This window comes from Camellia sinensis, chromosome 13 (assembly GCF_055761805.1).
Source record: "Camellia sinensis isolate YWXY chromosome 13, ASM5576180v1, whole genome shotgun sequence".
NCBI classification, from domain to species: Eukaryota; Viridiplantae; Streptophyta; class Magnoliopsida; order Ericales; family Theaceae; genus Camellia; species Camellia sinensis.
In genome coordinates, this window is record NC_138973.1 from 144,245,226 (window position 1) to 144,267,018 (window position 21,793).

A 21,793-nucleotide genomic window follows, 5' to 3' on the forward strand; every position below is an offset into this window, starting at 1 on the left:
ACCTGCGCGATTCGTCTGGTCGCACCAGCCTCAATTGAACCGTACATACAATATCGTGCCTGCAAAAGAGAGAAATTGCAACAAGTACAATATGCTAACAACATATATTTGATGTGATTCCGAAAGTTCAACATACTCAGTGCCGGTGAGTGAATGTATCGCAATGCAAGAACGGAACATGCGTGACAACATATGCTCAAACACGGAGGTATGCCAATATCAAGAAATGTACATGACAATGTGAGTATGCCCATGAGAATGCAAGATATGTGCATGATAGTACAAAATGAGTATGAATCAGGGTGTTCATTTGCCGTGAAACAACGAGTACGGAAAAACGTGTTTCGGCAAAGGTAACTCGATCACGGCCTCCGATCTGCTTCTTTGAAAGGTTACGACTCATTCAAAAAGAATACACTTTGATTTCGATGAATGATGATGAGACACATGTCAGAACTTGAAACCGAAGTCTCGACGGAGCAATTTCGCGACCGGAAGTGTACTTTTCTTGAACTTTTTCAGGTCCTGGGAACTCCGATCTTCCTCAAAATTTGCAGAGAACTAGGTGAGCATGTGGAGAGCATGGCCGGCCACTTATCTTCCCAAGGGGGGGGTGTCCAACCGGTTTCCATTAAAGTAGATGGCTGGCCGGCCATTTCTGCAAAAAGCAGATGGCTGGCCAGCTAGAATTAGAGGCCGGCCGGCCATGCCCTTTTCCCAAGGGCATTTTGGTCTTTTCCCCTCCTTTTTGCATGCCTTTTCATCCAAGGCTTGAGGCCTATAAATGGCAGCCGAACCTCACTTCATTTCTTGCCTCTTTCAACACTTTTCTCTCCAGTTTTGAGTTTTACGCGCGTTTTCCAACGCCTCGCGCAAATTGTTTTCGTAAAAACACTTAGTTTTAAACACTTTGAAGTGATTAAATTCCGGCTTCGGAGCTTCTTTTTGCATTTTCACCACTTGAGGTAAGTTCATCTTAATATTTAGAATATTTTCTCCGGAGTTGACTTTTGTTGACTTTTTATTTCCCGAGAGTTGACTTTTGTTGACTTTTTCCAATTTTTGCTCATTTTGCTCATTTTTGCTCCCCTTTTGCAGATTCTTGAAAATGGCGGGCAATTCTGCTCATGGCGGAGGTTTTCCAGGTGCCGGAGATGACTTCGATCCCATGACTCTACCTCCGAGGACCCGACCTTTCATGCCCGAGAGGTACCGTCCGGCAGCGCACGTCCTCCCTCATGCCGTTTTCCGTCATTTTACCAGTTTTGACGAGAGAGCACCCGCGGATCTGCTTCTCAGAGAGCCGGAGCAGCATCTCTCTCACGAGGCCCGAGAGGTATTTACCTCATCTTCTGTATTTTACATTTCGCACCCTTGCCATGCTTAAACATTTAGCTTGTGACATAGTACTTTCCTTACATCTTTGAACATGTAGTTTCAACATTCAAATTTCTGAACACTTGGTTCATTAATTAATTGCGAACACACAGCCCACATTAAAACACATGGCTCAAACACTGATTTGTCGAACACACAGCCCGAATTCGAAAGTAAACACACAGCCCACACTTTAAATGGAAGTTGAACACGCAGCCCAAACTTCAAATTTTCTGAACACACAGCCCAGATAGATAGTGAACACGCAGCCCACAATTTAACTGAAAGTTGAACACGCAGCCCAAAATTCAAATTCTCTGAACACGCAGCCCAGGTAGATAGTGAACACGCAGCCCACAAATTAACTGAAAGTTGAACACGCAGCCCAAAATTCAAATTCTCTGAACATGCAGCCCAGGTAGATAGTGAACACGCAGCCCACAAATTAACTGAAAGTTGAACACGCAGCCCAAAATTCAAATTCTCTGAACACGCAGCCCAGGTAGATAGTGAACACGCAGCCCACAAATTAACTGAAAGTTGAACACGCAGCCCAAAATTCAAATTCTCTGAACACGCAGCCCAGGTAGATAGTGAACACGCAGCCCACAATTAAACTGAAAGTTGAACACGCAGCCCAAAATTCAAATTCTCTGAACACGCAGCCCAGGTAGATAGTGAACACGCAGCCCACAATTAAACTGAAGGTTGAACACGCAGCCCAAAATTCAAATTCTCTGAACACGCAGCCCAGGTAGATAGTGAACACGCAGCCCACAAATTAACTGAAAGTTGAACACGCAGCCCAAAATTCAAATTCTCTGAACACGCAGCCCAGGTAGATAGTGAACACGCAGCCCACAAATTAACTGAAAGTTGAACACGCAGCCCAAAATTCAAATTCTCTGAACACGCAGCCCAGGTAGATAGTGAACACGCAGCCCACAAATTAACTGAAAGTTGAACACGCAGCCCAAAATTCAAATTCTCTGAACACGCAGCCCAGGTAGATAGTGAACACGCAGCCCACAAATTAACTGAAAGTTGAACACGCAGCCCAAAATTCAAATTCTCTGAACACGCAGCCCAGGTAGATAGTGAACACGCAGCCCACAAATTAACTGAAAGTTGAACACGCAGCCCAAAATTCAAATTCTCTGAACACGCAGCCCAGGTAGATAGTGAACACGCAGCCCACAAATTAACTGAAAGTTGAACACGCAGCCCAAAATTCAAATTCTCTGAACACGCAGCCCAGGTAGATAGTGAACACGCAGCCCACAAATTAACTGAAAGTTGAACACGCAGCGCAAAATTCAAATTCTCTGAACACGCAGCCCAGGTAGATAGTGAACACGCAGCCCACAAATTAACTGAAAGTTGAACACGCAGCCCAAAATTCAAATTCTCTGAACACGCAGCCCAGGTAGATAGTGAACACGCAGCCCACAAATTAACTGAAAGTTGAACACGCAGCCCAAAATTCAAATTCTCTGAACACGCAGCCCAGGTAGATAGAATTTGCATGTAGCTTATTTTATTTCATCGGCACACAGCCCATTTCATCTCATTGGCACACAGCCCATTTCATTATCATTGGCGTACAGCCCATTTATTTCATTATTGACACATATATTCATTCTGAATGCAGGGTGGTTCCCGCGGTGTGCGAGGATATGGTTCCACCATGGCGCGGGATTGGTATGCTGAGCTCCCGGAGGGCGTCAGAGACTTAGTAGACTTGGCGGGGTTTGGCCCCTTCTGTGTCGGGTTGTCACGCTGTCCTGCCAGGAGGACCTTGATGGCAGCTCTGGTAGAGAGATGGTGGGACACCACCAATTCCTTTCATTTCTCTGCTACTGGGGACATGACCATGACCCCTTTCGACTTTGCTGTATTGACCGGCCTTGACGTCGGAGGTTGGCCCATCCCTTACGACGAGGATATGGGCGAGTGGGAGGCCGCCTGGATGTATCTATTGGGGGCTCACCCACCTGTTGATAGGGTTTCAGGGAGAGTCAGATACACTTGGTTCTCCTCCCATTTCCGGCGGGCGGAGATGGTGCCCGAGACTCCCGAGGAGACGGAGCAGTACGCCCGTGGTTTCCTGATGTTCCTCTTCGGGACTACCCTGTTCGCCGACAGAGGGAACACCATTGGGCTATACCTGCTGAGCGCTCTAGTCGACCTATCACAGGTCCAGAGATATGATTGGGGTGGCGCCGGCTTGGCTACCCTTTATTTTTACATGAGCGCGACCTCCCGCGGGCGGGGCGATTTGCTTGGCGGCTACTGGAGAGCTTGGGAGGTACTTTCTGTCCCCTTGATTTACATTTCTGCTCTTCATTACTTGTACATTGCACATACAGCGCACTTTTACAGTCTGCATTTTGCTCTCAGCATTTCGTACTTATATTCTGCACTGCTTTTCTCAGCTATGGGCTTATGTATACTTCCCATCGTTAGCCCCAGAGCTGGAGGTGGTGGGGATTCCCGTGACCCCATATTCATTGATATTTGAGGGCCCGCACCGGGCGAGGCCTCGAGAGACCCTGGTTCGCCTGCGACAGTACTTCGACACTGTGCGACACTCAGAGGTACTTCAGAACTTTCAGTTCTTTTCATTTTCATCTTTGACTTGCTCTGTATATTCTCGTTTTCTGATTGGTTTATACATTCATCATCCGCAGATTACTTGGCAGCCTTGGGCACCCCTGGGTGATGATCTCCTACTTCAGTATACCGGGGCGTCAGGCATCTCCCGGTATAGGGTCCTGCTCGAAGGGCCAGTCGGCAGAGTCTGGTTCCTGGGGGAGCGCTTTCTGCGCCAGGTACGGGGGTATCTTTCTCAGGATGTTCCCGCGGTACCTCCAGCTAGTATGCGGACCGCTGACAGGCTCTCTTACTCAGAGGTAGTCGGCGCCATGCTGGGCAGCGATGCTTTGCTATATGTTGCGGAGGGGGACTACGCCACCTATCGTCACATATATTTGATGCCTCCATTGACAGAAGCTCGTATTCCGATGATGAGACCTGCCGGTATGTCATCCTCGGACCAGGCTCGGGCTCGAGCTACAGACATCCCTTCTTCTAGTCGGGCTGGCACATCTAGAGGTGGGAGTAGACCAGCTCCTCCGGCTCCGTCGATTCATCCTCATGTCGGATGGCCAGATATGCCCACTCAGTTGATGGCGTGGCAGTACGGGGCTAGCTCTCCGATTCCGATTCCACTAGAGCCTCTGATGCCCAGTGATCGATACGCCATTGATCCAGACTCACCGCCGGTATGCTCCACTTTTCATTCATCATTCAGATGTTTAGACACTTTTCTGTTCACTGATGATTATGAGCTCATTTTTGCAGCCATCGCGAGGGTATATGGAGGAAGTGGTTGGGCTGGTGGCCACGCTCGAGGGCATGGTCCTACGCAGGGAGGCACAGTTGTCTGTCGCGGGCATTCAGGTACCCTTCAGTTTTCTGGCATTTATCATACTTCTGATGACATGCTGATTTCTACTGCATCGATAGACTACTTGTGTAGAGCACATATGCCACATACCCCACTTGTACACTGTATTTACATGCACCCACTTCATGTAGCCTTTGCTTATATCTGTATCCGATGTACATGTTTGGACTGATGTATTTGATTTGAACTCCTTGTTTCCAGATGCCTACATGGTCCGGTCAGCCGCAGGCCAGGCCACCTGGGCCTCATTGGGGAGCTGGGCCATCTGAGCCTTTTCAGGGGGCGAGGTCATCTCGGCCTTCCCGAGTAGTCGGGCCATCTAGGCCTTATCGAGGAGCTCGAGGAGGGCCTGTCCGCAGACGCAGGGCTCATGTTGTGGAGGTGGAGCCTGATGAGGAGGAGGAGGAGGAGGCTACCGACCGTCAGTTCGAGACATCTGTTGAGGAGGGAGGCTCCGGTTTTGGCTCGGGGAACAGAGGCGAGGCTGAGGAGGATCCTGAGGATGACAGCTCCGACTCAGATGATGGTGTGGAGGTCGTCCCGCAAAAGAGGACGAGGCGTGCTTCTCGTTCCCGCTCCCGAGGATTTTGATGTTGCTATTTCCTGCTTTATTTTTCTTTTACTTAGTAGTTTGTAGCACTTTGCACATTGTTAGGCAGTTTTATTTTTGTAAAACTTGTACCTTCATTTGTTGTAAAGCATGATGAAATGAAATAGCTTTTGAAAAGGTGTTTGTATTTTGAACTTTTAGCATCATATCGCATCAATTTGTTTCGCATAAGAATGAATTTGAGTGCTAATGCGTATTGTGTAATCACCAAGTCAGGTAGTGAACCGACGCAACAAACTAAACAACTCAACTTACTAAGATATAACAGAATCTTTAGCAAGTTTACAACTCGATAAGCAAAAAGCAATAACGCAAATAAACAAGACTTTAATAAGAATTGCTTAAACAGAGAGCAATGACTCAAATACAAAACACGTCCGCTCGACGAACAACTCGATAAGCAAAATGCAACAACTCGATAAGCAAAACTCAACAACAACAAAGTGTACTTCTGACGATCTGGGCATCGGAACGCGTCTGAAATGAAGGCCTTCGACTCTCCCGTTGCACGGAAATGCTTGGAGTTCTCCTTCGAAGAGTAAAACAGGGCCGAGGAGACACACTGCAGCATTGCCAGCCATCCCTGGGAGCTGGCCGGCCATTTTTGCAAAAAGTGAATGGCTGGCCAGCCATTTCTGCAGAAAGTAAATAGCTGGCCAGCCAGAAAAAGTAGCTGGCCGGCCATTCAGTCCTGCAGCCACCAGATTTTTTGACACGTGTCCCCGTGAATAGTGTTTTTCCTTCTATAAAAGCCTCAACTTCGGGAACATTCATTTCATCTTAGTTTTACACAAAAATGGAGGCATTTCTTGCAGAAAATCTCACATCTTGGATTTCTTCTCTAGATGGCTCGGAAAAGCTAAATTTTCGGGGTTTCGGCTTGAATGCACTATTCACGCTGAGCCGTACTCCGTTACATCTTCCTTTTCTCCATGCCGCGGCAAGGTTCTGGAATCCAGTGACGCATGTTTTTAGCTTTGGCGGCCAAGAGATGTGTCCCACTTTCGAAGACTTTCAGGTTTTGATGGAGTCTGAGTGTTCTGAAGTGATCTTGCCTCAGCTCCGTTTTGGTCACGCCCAGGCTTTAGGGCGGATGTGTGGGCTCACAGCGCACGACGCTCGATCTTTGATCTGTAGTGGAGAGCTGGACATCCTCGGCTTGATTCATCGTTTTTCCGACGCTGGTGACCGCAGCAACCATCATTGGCAGGGTTTCCGGCAACACGCCCTCTGCTTATGTTTGTTGTCTCACTTTCTGCTTTCCTCGGGTTTCGGCGGGGCTAGCATTCGCCTGATTGAAGTCGCCCAAGGTTTGAGAGAAGGAAAGAGCTGTATTGCCATGACTTTGGCCGAGACATTGATGGGCTTAGATTCTGTCTATCGCCGGGAGGCGACTAGGTTTGCTGGGAGTCCACTGCTACTGCAGGTAATGTTTCCCTCCCAACCTCACATATATATTTGCTCACATCACTCGACCCTCAGGCTCGATTTTTTCTCTCAAAACCCTTGTCTCACTTTTCTCTCATCATACATCTCTCTATTCTTTATTCTCTCATTTTCCATCCCTCCCCTAGGTATGGTTAATGGATAAGTTGTAGGTTGTGGACTCTTGCCCGGCTTATTCAGCTCGAGGCTACTTCTTTCGGCAGCGCCTAGTCAATGCTCTTGACGAAAGGTGGTGGTTCGATTGGATGTGCAATTTGTCCGCAAACGGTATTGTTTGGCGTTGCCCTTGGCTCAACCTCCCGGCAATGAGCTATAGTATGTCTCGGCTGATTGGGATCCAACTGATTGGTCTGACCCACTGCGTATTCTATTTTCCTTTCCGGTTCCTACGTCAGTTTGGTCATGATCAGACTTGTCCACCGGAGGGGATTGAGTATCCAGCCGCTTTCCCGGTCCGGGGTGCACAACTTGCCCGATATGCCACGGCATGGAGGACTAGAGAGCTTCTGGCCCCTGCTTCAACTTTCAGTTGCACTTTGTCAGATGAATGCGTGGATTGGCTCAATGAGGAGGCACAAGTTGGGCCCAGCTTGGCATCAGATGCTCCGTCCAGCTCTGGAAGGGGACACAGAGATACTTGATTCAACTATGCCCCAAATTTATTGCTTATTTAGCATTTTCAAGTTTTCTTTATGACTGTACTAAAATAAGCAACCTCGATTGTAATGCAAGAGCAGGAGAACTCTATTTTGAAATCAATGAAATTGAAAGTTATGGTACTGAAAATTTTCCACTTTTGGTCCAAAAATGGTCTAAGTCGTAAAAAGATTGATTTGAACAAAGTCAACTTTTATTAAAACTTTTCAAAATTATTTTCGATGTGGATCAGAACTGGACACGCCGAAAATCTGTCACTGAAATGCACAACCCCATATCTCTGCAACTGGAAAGTTGCCCCTAGTCTGAAGAACAATGCGGCACTTCATAGCAACGGAAAGTTGCCCCTAGTCTGAGTAACTTTGCATCGTCGCGGCAACGGAAAGTTGCCCCTAGTTTGAACAGCACTGTACCGGAGATCACGGTAAATGCTGATGGATAAAGATGACTGAGATGATCGAAATGGACAAAGTTGATCGGGGGAAAGTTTATGACTGAACTTCAAGACGAAGCTGCCTACGTATCCCAAAGATGAGAATCAAGTCTTACGTAGCTCAGGCTGAGGTTCGCTCGAGTATTTTCACTCTCCTTTTGCGCTCTAACTTTTGCCAAGGCCGCCCTTTGCGGATTTTCAACCTTGCGAGCTCAGTTTTTATATTTTCTAATTTTTTGTGCTCTGAATTTTGCCTAGGTCGCCCTTTCGGGTTTTCGGCCTAGCGAGCCTCTCAAGGATAGTATTTCTTCAACTTGTCCATATTGATCGGTTGTGAGAACTCCAAGCCATCTAGATCCATCAGAACCACAGCCCCACCTGACCAGATAGCTTTGATGATATAAGGACCAGTCCAATTGGGTTTGAACTTGCCCCTTGGGTCGTGGATGGGAGCTCGGTTATCTTTGAGCACCAAATCTCCTTCTTTCAGATTCCTGGACTTAACTTTCTTGTTGAAAGCCCGGGCGATTCTTCGTTGATAGCCTTGGATGTGGTACAGTGCTTTCAGTCTTCTTTCATCAAAGAGCATGAGTTCTTCGAATCTGCTTTGCTGCCAATCTGCCTCAGCTATCTGGCATTCAGCCAATACTCGTAGCGATGGAACCTCAATCTCAATGGGTAGAACAGCCTCCATTCCATAGACCAATGAATATGGAGTTGCTCCAGTAGAAGTTCTGATTGAAGTCCTGTAGCCCCACAGAGCAAATGGCAGCTTGTCTGGCCAATCTCGATAGGTTTCCACCATCTTCTGTAGTATACGTTTGATATTCTTGTTGGCGGCCTCAACCGCTCCGTTGGTCTGTGGCCTGTATGTAGATGACTTATGAAAAGCCACATTGTATTTCTCCAACAAGTCTATTACTTCTTTCTTGAAGTGGGAACCATTATCTGAAATTACCTCGTTTGGCACCCCGTAGCGACAGATGATGTTGTTCTTGATGAACTTTGCGACATGCGACGCCTTCAACACTGCGTATGATTGGGCCTCGACCCACTTTGTAAAATAATCTACCGCTACTAGGATAAACTCATGCCCGTTTGACCCCTTCGGGGTAACAGCTCCGATCACATCAATTCCCCAGACTGAAAAAGGCCACGGTGAAGTCATGTTGTACAGCTTTGACGGCGGGATGTTCATGCGATTTGCATGAATTTGACATTTGTGGCATCGCCGAACAAAACCAATGCAATCTTCCTCCATGGTTGACCAGTAGTAGCCCTGTCTGAGGATCTTTCTGGCCAGCATTACTCCATTCATGTGTGCACCGCACTCCCCTCCATGGATGGCTTCCATCAGGCGTTTTGACTCTTCAGCTTCTACACAGAGCTTATGCATTCCCAGATGACCCCTTTTGTACAAATTTCCCCCGCAGATAACGAATTGAGCAGCCGTTCTTCTGATAGCCCTCTTATCTTTGGCATTTGCCCCTAGTGGATATGTCTCCTTTTCCAAGAAGTTCCAGATGTCGTAATACCAGGGGTTGCCGTCTTGAACCTCATCTATGGCAGAAATTGACTCGTATGCTGGCGCGAACTTCTGATCAATAATGACTGGACGCATCCGGACTCTAGACGGGATGTCTATCATAGAAGATAGAGTTGCTAGTGAATCTGCAAACCTGTTGTTCTCTCTTACGAGGTGGGTGAAATTTAGCTTCTCAAACCGAGGAATTAACAGATCCAAGGTTTGGTGGTAGATTATCATCCTTTCCTCCTTGACCTTCCAATCTCCTTTTGCTTGAGACACAACAAGGTTCGAGTCCCCAATGACGTCCAGCCGTCTTGCCCCTAGTTCTAGGGCTGCTTCCAGGCCAGCGATACATGCCTCATACTCTGCTTCATTGTTGGAAACTTTGAACCGGAGCTTGAATGCTAAAGGAATACGGGAATCATCAGGCGCTATCAGCAACACCCCTATCCCATACCCATACTGGTTTGACGCTCCGTCAAAGTACATTGTCCAGGTTTCATCTTCGACGTGCAGAATTGCTTCATCTGGGAATAGATACTCAACCGCTTCATCCCCCTCAACCGGGTGGTCGGCAAGGAACTCCGCTACCGCTCTGCCTTTTACTGACTTGCGCGTTACATACTTCAAATCAAATTCGGAGAGCAACAGCAGCCAGCGAGCTAGCCTACCCGTAAGTGCTGGTTTCTCGAAGAGATATTTGATGGGATCCAAACGCGAAACCAACATTACTGAGTAGGCTAACAGGTAGTGCCGCAGCTTCCTGGTTGCCCATACCAAGGCCAAACAAGCCTTCTCCAGCGGCGTATAGCGGGTCTCGTAATCCAGCATCTTTTTGCTCAGATAGTATATGGCCCTTTCCACTTTGTCTTCTGACTCCTGCGCGAGCATGCAGCCCATGGTGGTCTCAGTTACCGAAAGGTACAGTATCAACGGTCTCCCCGGCTCTGGCGGTGACAACACGGGTGGGTTCTGTAGGTACTCTTTGATCTGTTCAAAAGCTGCTTGACATCGGTCGTCCCATTGGAATTTCTTTCCTTTCTTCAGGAGACCAAAAAGTGGTTCACAAGTCAAGGTTAATTTAGAAATAAACCGTCTTATGAATTGCACTTTACCTAGAAAGCCTCGCACCTCCTTTTCAGTCCTTGGTGGTGGCATTTCTAAGATGGCCTTGATTTTGGAAGGGTCGACCTCGATGCCCCTTTGTGTGATCAGAAACCCTAGCATCTTCCCTGCTGTAACACCAAACGTGCATTTCTGGGGATTCAGTCGCAGCCGAAATTCTTTGATCCTCTGAAAGAATTTTTGTAAGGCGGTGTAGTGGCCCTCTCTATCTTTGGACTTGACAATCATGTCATCCACGTACACTTCGACCTCCTTATGGATCATATCATGCAATATTGTAGTTGCTGCCCGTTGATACGTAGCTCCAGCATTTTTCAACCCGAATGGCATCACTCGATAACAATATGTACCCCACGGGGTAGTGAACGCAGTCTTCTCCCGGTCTTCGGGTGCCATCACTATCTGATTATAGCCTGAGAAACCATCCATAAACGAAAGCAAGGCGTGTCCTGCCGTGAAATCTACCAATTCGTCGATGTGCGGCAAGGGGAAGTCGTCCTTCGGACTGGCCTTGTTCAAATCTCTGAAGTCTACACAAACCCGAATTCTGCCGTCCTTCTTTGGCACCGGGACTATGTTGGCCAACCAAGTTGGATATTCAGATACCAGCAGGAACCCTGCGTCAATTTGCTTGGTGACCTCTTCCTTAATCTTGAGGGCCCAGTCCGGGCGAATCCTTCTGAGTTTCTGTTTGACAGGGCGGGCCTCTGGATCAAGAGGGATCCGGTGCTGTACAATCTCAGGATCGATTCCAGGCATGTCTTCATAGGACCACGCGAAAACATCTTTGAAATCTTTTAATAAAGCGACTAAGCGCTCGCGCTCCTCTGAAGACAACGTGGACCCGATCTGGACCAGCCGCGGGTCCTTCTCAGTACCAACATTCACAGTAGTGATTTCATCCATTAAAGGTTTAACAAATCTTTCCTGCTCTTGATCAATTAATCGTTGCAAAACTGGGGGAATTTCTTCCTCGCTGTTTTCATCAAAATTTTGAAAATCCTGATTTAAGCAATAAATCAAAGGCACAGAAAAATACTCGGAAACCACATCCACATCATTCTCATTAAATACTTCCAAGCCGTCAGATTCCTCTGTTACAACAGACTCAAAAGAAAATGAAAAAGACGACCTAGACAGGACTGTGGTATCCGGGTTATCACCCCCAGGAATACCGGACTCAGACTCAGTCGAGCTGGAATCTGATTCTGACGCAGAAGACTCGGTAGAATCAGATTCCGGCTCACTACCTGACCCGAAACTGCTAGATAAAAAGCCTTCTTCATATTGCCAGATGAGAGAAGGTGCGATAGATGCATCCAAGATCAGCGCTGGAAAGCCCGCAGCTATTTCATCTCCAATCACAGAAACCGAAGAGTTATCCCCCAAGCACTCTTGGCCGATTGGAGGATCTGATAGTAGACTCGCCAGTGCTACCCCCATTTCCAGCTCTGTACTCTCGGGATCCACTGCTTCACATTGCTCAACCTCAGTCGGTGGGTCTGTCTGCGCTTCGGCAACGTCATCCCCAGATAATTGTATGTCGAAGAAGATTTCAAAACCAGGCACACGTCTCCCCTCCGTGTTTAGCCATGGCTCCGGGAAGCCGCAGAATGGAAAATCTTCCCTCTCCCGGACGAAACGTCCGTTTAGGGTACCCCAGATGGGCCTGTGCATTAAATCAAATGGCTTCCCAGCCTTCTTTGCTTTGACCCTTCCGGCCATTTCTTTCCCTTTCCTCACCTAATCCTCCTTGGTGGGCAGATAACCCAGTCCAAAGGCGTGGGGGTTGTGTGGCACTTCGGCCAACACTGAGACGCCCTTCCGGCCACTTCTCCCTAATCCCATCCCAGGGGTATGCTTCAGCTTGTTCATGAGGTATATGGATTGTGCACTAACATACATGCCCTCATTCGCAGCCATGACATTCTGCACCACTTGAGCCTCGGCCAAAGTGAACCCCGACAAAAACACATCCTCTGTGCCGTGCTCGATCTCCAAGACGGGTGTAGACACCTCCGGCGGCGGATGGATCGATGAATTTCCAAAAACGATTGCTATCCCTTTCCCGTGGGGGTACTTTAGCATCTGATGTAGAGTGGAAGAGACTGCTTTGACCTGGTGCAACCACGGTCGCCCCAAAAGTAAGTTAAAGGTTGCGGGAACGTCCAAGATATGAAATTCGACACTGTGTTGTCCTGGACCAACCTTGGTTTGAATTTTAACAGTCCCCATCACTTCTCTGCTGGTATTGTCATATGCTCTGATCACTTGGGTGGTTGGGACGAAGTCCGCGGGTTTTAACCCGATTGCATATGCCGTTCTAGTCGGGCAGACATTAATCGCAGACCCGGTATCAACAAGTACCACCGGTATCCACTTATCTCTACATTCCACAGAAATATAGAGCGGTTTATTATGGTTTGTGCCCTCAGGCGGTAGCTCCTTGTCTGAAAAGGTTAATGCCGGGGAACCTCCTCCCGGAAAAACCAGCCCAACCAGCTGTTCAGGCGTGGTGTCTATGGAGAGTTTGGACTTGTCCATAGCAGATAAGACAGCTTCTCTGTGCACTCGTGATGCCATTAGCAGTCCCCAGATGGAGATGTCTGCCTGTATTTTCTTCAACTGTTTCAGCACAGCTTCCTCTTCAATCTGCTTCTCCTTCTGTCTCTCTGCTTCTCTATCTTTCCCGGATGCCTCGGGTTGGTCCAAGTGTGGAGGCTTGAAATACCGCCCACTTCTTGTCATATGGTCCACTTCATCGAGGTACCAAGTATCGTCTGGCTGGTTATTCCCCCAGTCTTCATCGGTGTGGGCAAGACACAAATCGTCATCTTCCCACCACATTCCACTGGCAGCCAACAGACATCTGTCCGGCTTCGGTCTACTCGCACTCTCAGTACTTTCTGTCCATATGCTCGCAGCATTGTTTGTCTTCGTGCACACATCACTTACAGTCCCTTCAGGGCCTTTTGCCTTTCTGGCTCTCTCAGTAGCCTCAAACTTCTCTTGTTCCAACTGCGTCAGTACAGCTGGCTGCTCAACAGTTCCTGTATCTACAATGCCCATGTCCCGAGCGGAATTATTAACACCGGCGCTCTCCGGCGGTACAACTTGATTTTCGGCCGTTCCGGCCACAACTGATATTTCTGCCCCTGCCGGGCTCTGTTTTGGTTGAGCTTCCCCCACTGCATCCGGTTGATCTTCGAGCCATCCCGTGGCCTCCTCTGATCCCTCATAATCATTCCAGTTAATGGACGCATCCTCCAGCTCCTGATCATCGAGAAATTGCAAGTTAGCAAAGTCCTCTTCTACGGTTGTCGGCTCATCTGTCCATAGCCCAGATTCATCCCTCCGGATCATGCATAGTTCTCCTGTCTCTGGCAATTCTACACTTAGCCCGATTCGGCTCGTTGATAGGATGTACTTGCCTGGATCATAGGCTCCCTCAGCAAAACTCTGCCCAGTCCCAGATTCAACAGACTCGGTCTCTCCCAAAATCTGCCCTGCCCTGCCTTCGACGGTCACCACCATCGGTTCTGGTCGGGTTTTGGAGGTGTCCACCATGCACAAGAAGTCAGTGCGATCAGGGAGGAGCACCTCCGGCTTGGGTAGGTGGGTGGGGGTAATGTAGATGCTAGGATCGTAAGATGCGACCCCAGTCTGGATAAAGTTAATTCTTTTGGGAGGAGGAGCTTGGTTATGTGATGGGAGAGGGTTGGTCGTAACATTGGGTTGGTCGGGAGGTGCGATCACCTGTTTGTCAATAAGATCTTGGATCTCATGACGCAGTCTGTAACAACGGTCGGTGTCATGACCGTGTTGTTGGTGGTATGCACAGTATTTTGACGGGTCATATGAGGGGGGAAGTGGATTTGGTAATGGCTTTGGTTCTAGGGGTTTTAAATGATTCTTCCTGATCAATATTCCCAGAACTTTGGTCAGAGGCATATATAGTGGAGTAAAGGTTCTTTGGCCTCGGGGTTGGAATCGGCTGTTTTGTGAGTTGCTTCCGGACGCGCCGGAGAATGGTGTGGCAGTCATAGGTCTTGGAGGGGGAGGGGGAGTGGTGGTGACCATACTAACTTCCGAGGCTCTTGTATTTGCAGCGCCGCTCGGGCCTGCATTGTTATTGCGATTGAAAGTCCTCCTCGGTTGTTCTCTGTCCTGGTCAAACAGTCCTTGCCTCATAGCATCTTCTATTTGCACCCCCATATCATGTAAATCTGCGAAAGTAGGGAAGGGGACCACAATCATTCTTTGCATTAACTTCGGGTGGAGATTGCGCACAATCATCCGAATTTGATCTCTGTCAGTGGGCCTTAAAGTCATCGTCGACGCCTTTGCCCTCCATCGGATCACAAAGTCCGAGAAAGATTCCTTGGGCTCTTGCCTCGTCGTTTCAAGATCGCGGGTTGTGATCTCGATCTGAGTGTTGTATGAATATTGTGTGACAAAGGCCTCAGCCATCTCGTCCCAATTCTTCTTCACCTCATCCGATAATCTTGCGTACCAATAGGAGGCCACACCCGACAGGGTTCGGCCGAATAGTGAGAGCTTCTGTTGTCGTGTTAGGCCCATTGGCCGCAAGACATCCGCAAACAGTCGGATATGGACCATGGGGTCACCAGTCCCGTCAAAACGGTCTATTTGTGGCATTTTGAACCTATCGGGGAGTGTCACGGCCTCCTCGGTATATCCATCTCCGATATCCGGCATAGCCTTAGCCCCTTGGGATTTCTTAAAGAGTTTCTCCAATTTGTTCAATTTCAGAGCCGTATGATCAACCTCAACCTCAGATGGAGAGTCCGGGTGATTGGATGTATGAACCTTGGATAGTTGTAGTGGAATCGGGGGCGGTGCTGGCCCCGTTGGAAGACTCGTGTCCTCTTGTAAATTTTGGATAGTCGGTACAGTATTTTGGGTGTTCGGAGGAACGTCCTGAATAGCAGGAGCCTTCTCGGGTAATGGGACCCCCGCCGGAGGAGGGATTTGTTGTGAAGCAGACGCTGTGTTCTGTTGTTGCAATCTGGTAATCAACTCAGCCTGTTGGGCCATGACTGTGGCCTGCTGTTTGGAGAATTCCGCTTGACGGGCGGCATCATCGTGCATCTGTTTCATGCTCTCCTGCATCTGGCGCATTAGAGCCTCTATCCCCAATGTATTCTGTTGCTCTATCTGTCTAACTGGTATGTCTATTTCTACAGCAGTAATTGAGACCTCAGTCCTATAGTCTTCTGATGGAGTAACCCACTGCCCTGACAACCTCTGTTCTGACACACTGCGCCTTTTCGGCTTCCTTCTGATAACAGGGGGTAGAGAATAGAACACTGGCTGTCCGTCTATTAGATCCTCAGATCGGTGGAGTCGACGACCTCGTGTCCAAGGTGCTTGGGGAATGCCTGTTGGGTCGGAAGCAATCGTGCTAAAACTGACCTAGCAAAAGATAAATAAAGCGAAAAGGAAATAAATAAACAGATAAACGGGCAGCATAACAGCTTAACGTAATATGCAAGACACACAGTCGGGCATAACAACACATAGTCAATAAGCTGAAATATACACTGTCCTCAAACACTGATTATCATCCCTGTATCACTGTTCCCTAAAACAGAATCTGATATCCGCAGATAAATAATCATCAAATACTGGCTGATGCCCGCAGGCTTGATACCTGTAATACAAAACTGATGCCCGCAGGCCTGATGTCGACAATACTGAACTGATGCCCGTAGGTCTGATACTGTCAATACTGGACCATAGCCCGCAGGCTTGATATTCAAACTCATATACTGATCTGATGCCCGCAGGCCTGATACTGCCAATACTTGAACTGAAACCCGCAGGCCTGATGCCCACACTCATATACTGATACATGCATTCCTGTAGAGATGCACTCTAAAGCACATAACAGATAAGCGAGAGCCAAAACACCCCTATGTTGGGGTAAGGTTTCCCTGTCCTATTTTGTCAGGAGCTAGGGTTTCACTATGCACACTGCGGTTTCAAACAACCTATAAACGGGTAAGCAACCTGTCCTAATTTGGAATAGTCACTATGGATCCGAATATGTACTAGGCCGAATGGTCAAAGAGGGTGCCCCGGTAAAACCGGGGTTTGTGTTCCCATACTGGCAGAGCCCACAACCGGTCAGCCTTATGGTCATGCCTTGACAAGACAAGCCTCCGGCAAACCGTTCAGGAATAGCAAATGGCAAACACGGTGTCCTAGGCGCACCAATGCAAATGCAATGCAAAGAAACACACAAGTGTAGTCAAAAACAGATATCATGAGTTCGAGTCAAGTTCTCTAAATCCCCAGCAGAGTCGCCAGAAACTGTAACAAGCCCGCGGGGGGACCTCGTTACAGCTCGGACTCGACTTTCGCAGTCACGGTTCTAAGTCTGAACCAAAAAGTCCAAATCCGGCAAATCATTTTAGGAAAACTGATTTTTTGACAGAAGTGCCAAACATGGACTGCTTTGCCAGATACAGAGTCGCCACCTAAATATTTTACTTTGGGAAATTTAGGAAACCCTGACTCGGTGCCGAAAGGCCACGTGTCCGTCATCACCAAAGTTGCCTCGGCTCGGGAACTTGGGTACGATTGGGGAAGGTCACTTCGTGAGCACCCCCGCTCGCCCGGTCATAGACCGGCCTCTACTAACCATGATATCAATTTTTGAAAACATTGCGAATTCTTATTCCGGTTTATTAGCCTAGGTTACTATGTGATGCTCACAGCATACAAGTATAGTCTGGATCGCCTGAATTGGAACAAAACATTTCATGTCGCTTTTTGAAAATGGTTTGCTACCCGCAGGTAGGCTTAAAACTTTTGATGATTTATTCCAATTCAGATAACCCAACCTTCACCCACAGGCATTCAGGCAGTTATATCAGATAAGCACATAGCCTCATGGTAAACATGCTATTCATGGCAGCACTCACACGCATGCAAGGATGCTAAAGCATAAAAACTTACCGAGTACTCCAAGCCAAAATAGAAACTACATTAGAAATCATGCATGATCCTAAGTATACAGAAATGCCTAATGCAACGCATGCAGAATGCAACTATAGTAGGCTCGGCTATTCTAAGATGGTATATGAAATGCTACAACTACCATGTATTCAATTTGGAATTGAAAGTACGATGCAGTTAGTATGGTGCGCCGAGCCCGGTGCATGTAATACAGATGAATGATGCAAACATGCTGTCATACTGTATGCTAATTTAAACATGCCCTAATCTAACCATCGAAAGCGGATAAATAAAAGGGAGAAAGACGTGGGGTTGGAAGACATACATCACACTCACCCACACTTATTACAGTTGTGCCCTCGCAGAGAGGGTCCGAATAAATATACAGTCCAAATATTACAGTCCCGAATGAAAGAATATTACAGTCCAAAATATTACAAAATCCTAATTAATTAATGAATTAACTAAGAAAGCAAATAAAACTGGCGTGCAAGCCAGGGACTGCCTTGCTTCTGATGGATGATGCATGTCCGGATTGTCTTGCGCGGAAATCCACCGGAATGCCCCAATTAGCCTCTGTTTACACTTGTTCTTGAAATGTGTGCCAATTCTCAAAAAGTTGCTGATTCCTGATTTTGCTGCAACAGAGAGCAGGAAAGGGGCATAGCAATGTATTTGCACAAATATATGCATGTCTCGATCCTCGTGCCACCAATCACGCATACCGAGGCATGATGGTCGAGGAGTCGAAATGCACAACTCAATATAGGATGAATGCACATGAAACTACAGCTGAAACCTAACTCCATCATGGATAATCCGGAGTGTCGATGACTGGGGAATTGAGACACATTCCGTTACTCGGAGTACGAAATGTACCTCGTTTCCCGTGCCCGGGATAACTCCTATTCCGGACACGATGCAATATGCATGATATGCATGAAATGCAACTAAGATATAATCCTAACATACAGAATGCTATGGAAATGAGATGCCTCGAAATGCGTGCACACGGGCACGCGAACCGAGAAAATGACGGAATGCTGAAAATGAGATGCCTCGAAGTACGTGCACACGGGCACGCAAACTGAGGCGGTGATAGATACAATGAAAATGAGATGCCTCGAAGTACGTGCACACGGACACGCAAACCGAGGCGATGACAGATACAATGAAAATGAGATGCCTCGAAGTGCGTGCACACGGGCACGCAAACCGAGGCGATGCTAAAATGACATGGAAATGACAAATGGGCTTATACCAACATGAGTGAGCCTCAGCCACACTCACATCGGATGCCGTCGGATAAAAATGGAGTGCCTCGAAATGCGTGCACACGGGCACGCAAACCGAGGCGATGACGAAATGCAATGCAACATGGCAAAAATGATGTGCAAGCATACTAACAGAATTTCAGCAACAAAATATGGGGAAAAACAGTCCCGAAATGTAGCGAAATGATACCAAATGCATGAAATTGTCCCGAAATGCAACATTAGACACCCGAAATGGCCTATAGCCATGCCAAACATGCACAATATGGGCATGCAATGCAAAGACAGAAGCTAGACAGTCCCAAAAGATGCACTTTCACAGTTATAAACATGGCCAAACAGCAAGCATAGATAAGGGAAACATAGTATGCAAGAATAGGGGCCAAAAGAGAGGTAATGAAGCAAGTGGTATAAGAAAAACCCAAACTGAAAAATTTCCTTCTACAACACTGAAGATGGACCAAAAATATGAACATTTACAGTATATGAAAGTCTCAAAATCAGTATACAAATATGCTAAAAATGTGATGTAAAATGAAGCTCAAAAGGTGCTAAAACATGAAGTATACAAAATAATCATCAAACAGAAAAAAAGTGTGAATGAAACATGAAGTATAGGCCAAAATAAGACCACTTTCAGTTCGGACCAAGGTCCAAAAACAGAAGCAAAGAGGGCTATCAACTCATGCAAAAATGAGGCCAAATAAGGGATTGAACTACAAGTGCCACATGGAGACACTAAACAATGTTGAGCCCTTCTCCAATATTGAAGAGGGGCTCAAAATAAGCCTCATATCAGTTTACAACATGCTCGAAAATAAATTTCTCATGGGTCAAAAATAGCATGCAAAACTATGACATACAAGATGATCAATGAAGCAAGTGTATTATGGAGGGCTCAAAAAAGGTTGAGCCCTTAATGAGAAGTGAATATGAGCTCAAAATATGGCCCTTTTCAGTTAGGGCTGAAGCTTGAAACCAAAAATAAATGAGGCTTAGAAATAGATCAAGGAAAAGGGTCAAAAGGATCAAAGTGTAACTTACCCTTGAAGATTCAAGCTTTTGTTGCTTCTTGGGTTGATTTGCAGCTTCTTTAGCCTTCAAGAATCCTCCCTTGCTGCTGGAAATGAGATGGTGGTGGTAGAGCTTGGTGGTGTAGAAGGAATGAAGGTTATGGACTTAGGGTTTTTTGAAGAATTGAAGAAGAAGACAATGGAGTTTAGGGTTTGTGCTTGGAGAGGAATTTTTCCAACCCTCAAGAAGAAGACCCTCAGCTGGTTATAAGGTCAAGAAAGGGGTGTAAAAGGAGGGTGAATTGGAGAGCATAACTCTCTCCCAAAATATCCCCCGGATACAGAAAATATCTGGGGGATATTGCCCCACAGCTGTAAAGGGTACAGTGAGAAGAACACGGCCGGCCTCTCACTTTTGCTGGAGGTGGCCGGCCGGCCACACCCCCTAGCCGGCCGGCTAGGGGTCAAAAGGGTCAAGGAGCTTTTCTGGCCGGCCAGATATTGGGGAGGTAGCCCAATGTGTGTACAACACAACCATGTAATTGAAATTCCAAGAAAGTGGGCCCAAGGGGTTCAACAATGGCTCGGAAAGAGGGGGTCAAAAGGGTCAAGTTGACTTACTGGCCGGCCATGAACTTTTAGGGGCCTCTCAGGTGTGTACATCACAGATATGTGGTTCAAAGTTCAAGAAAAAAGGTCCAAGGGGTTCAACATTAGCCCGGAAGAAAGGGGTCAAAAGGGTCAGGTGACCTTAATGGCCGGCCACCAACTTTTAGTGGCCTCCCAGATGTGTACATCACAGATATGTGGTTGAAAGTTGGCAACACTAGCTCTAAGGTATTCAACATTAGCCCGGAAGTACGAAAAACGGGCGCCGGGAGGCTCCGGAAGAGAAATAACCGGTTGCTGCAACAATTGCTGGCCTCCCACCCTTCAGTGACCTTCCCTGTGATAAAACATAGGTACCTGCCAAAAATGAGCGAAAACCGTTGCAAAACGAATGTTCCGGAGCCAAAACACGCAGTTCGGGGCCCCGAAAATGGGCTGTTAAGCACCGAAAATGGTATTCGACCTTGAAGTGGGTTTCTCAGCCCCCAGTGTCCCTCAAAATGGATGAAATAAGATGTATGCCAAAAATCAGAGCAATAGGAGATGGTTAAGCGGTCCCGAACTGAGGCACACGGCCTGACGGCTCCGAAAACCGGGAACCGGACTCCGAAATGGGCAAAATGGCCTACGGCCACCAAATGTAGCCTACGGACATTGAGAAATGGTCTACGAGACCTCTCCCTCCCTTCAGGAAAAGAAACAGAGAAAACCGAGTCTGGTTCGCAAACCGAGACAAGGCACAGAAAAGGGTTCGGAAGTCCGGAGGCAGGGCTTACGGCCGCAACTCTGAAACTTCTGAACGAGCACATTATGCAACATCACCAAGCGCTCAATCGGTGACGTCTGAGTCTTAAGGTCGGTCAAAAATGGGGTGTCTACACCAAGTGGTCGACATGGGGGAGAGGTGGTCTGCACCTGTAGACGCGCTCCGGGGACTCCCGAGCTCCGCGCACGAGGGCGCAAAATTCGTTTTGTTCTCTAGCTACTACAGTTCGGACTCATGTCACGGTTCTGAATCTAATCTCATAATGTGCGATGTGAGACCGATAAATCACCAAAGAGTCCAAATCCGGCAAATCGTTTTGGAAAACTGATTTTTATAAAGAAGTGCCAAACATAGACTGCTTTGCCAGATACAGAGTCGCCAAACCCTGACTCGTGCCTAAGGCCACGTGTCCGTCATCACCAAAGTTGCCTCGGCTCGGGAACTTGGGTACGATCGGGGAAGGTCATTTAATGAGCACCCCCACTCGCCCGATCAAAGATCG

General features: G+C 47.5%; 1 long non-coding RNA gene across 1 annotated transcript; it reads left to right on the forward strand.

Annotated features, from left to right (window-relative positions):
* The first annotated feature begins 3,384 nt into the window (after positions 1-3,384).
* LOC145806058 (uncharacterized) lies at positions 3,385-4,125 on the forward strand. Its single transcript, XR_014348496.1, has 3 exons — positions 3,385-3,685; positions 3,813-3,974; positions 4,068-4,125. It is a non-coding gene; the product is annotated as an uncharacterized LOC145806058 (long non-coding RNA).
* The last annotated feature ends 17,668 nt before the right edge of the window (positions 4,126-21,793 follow it).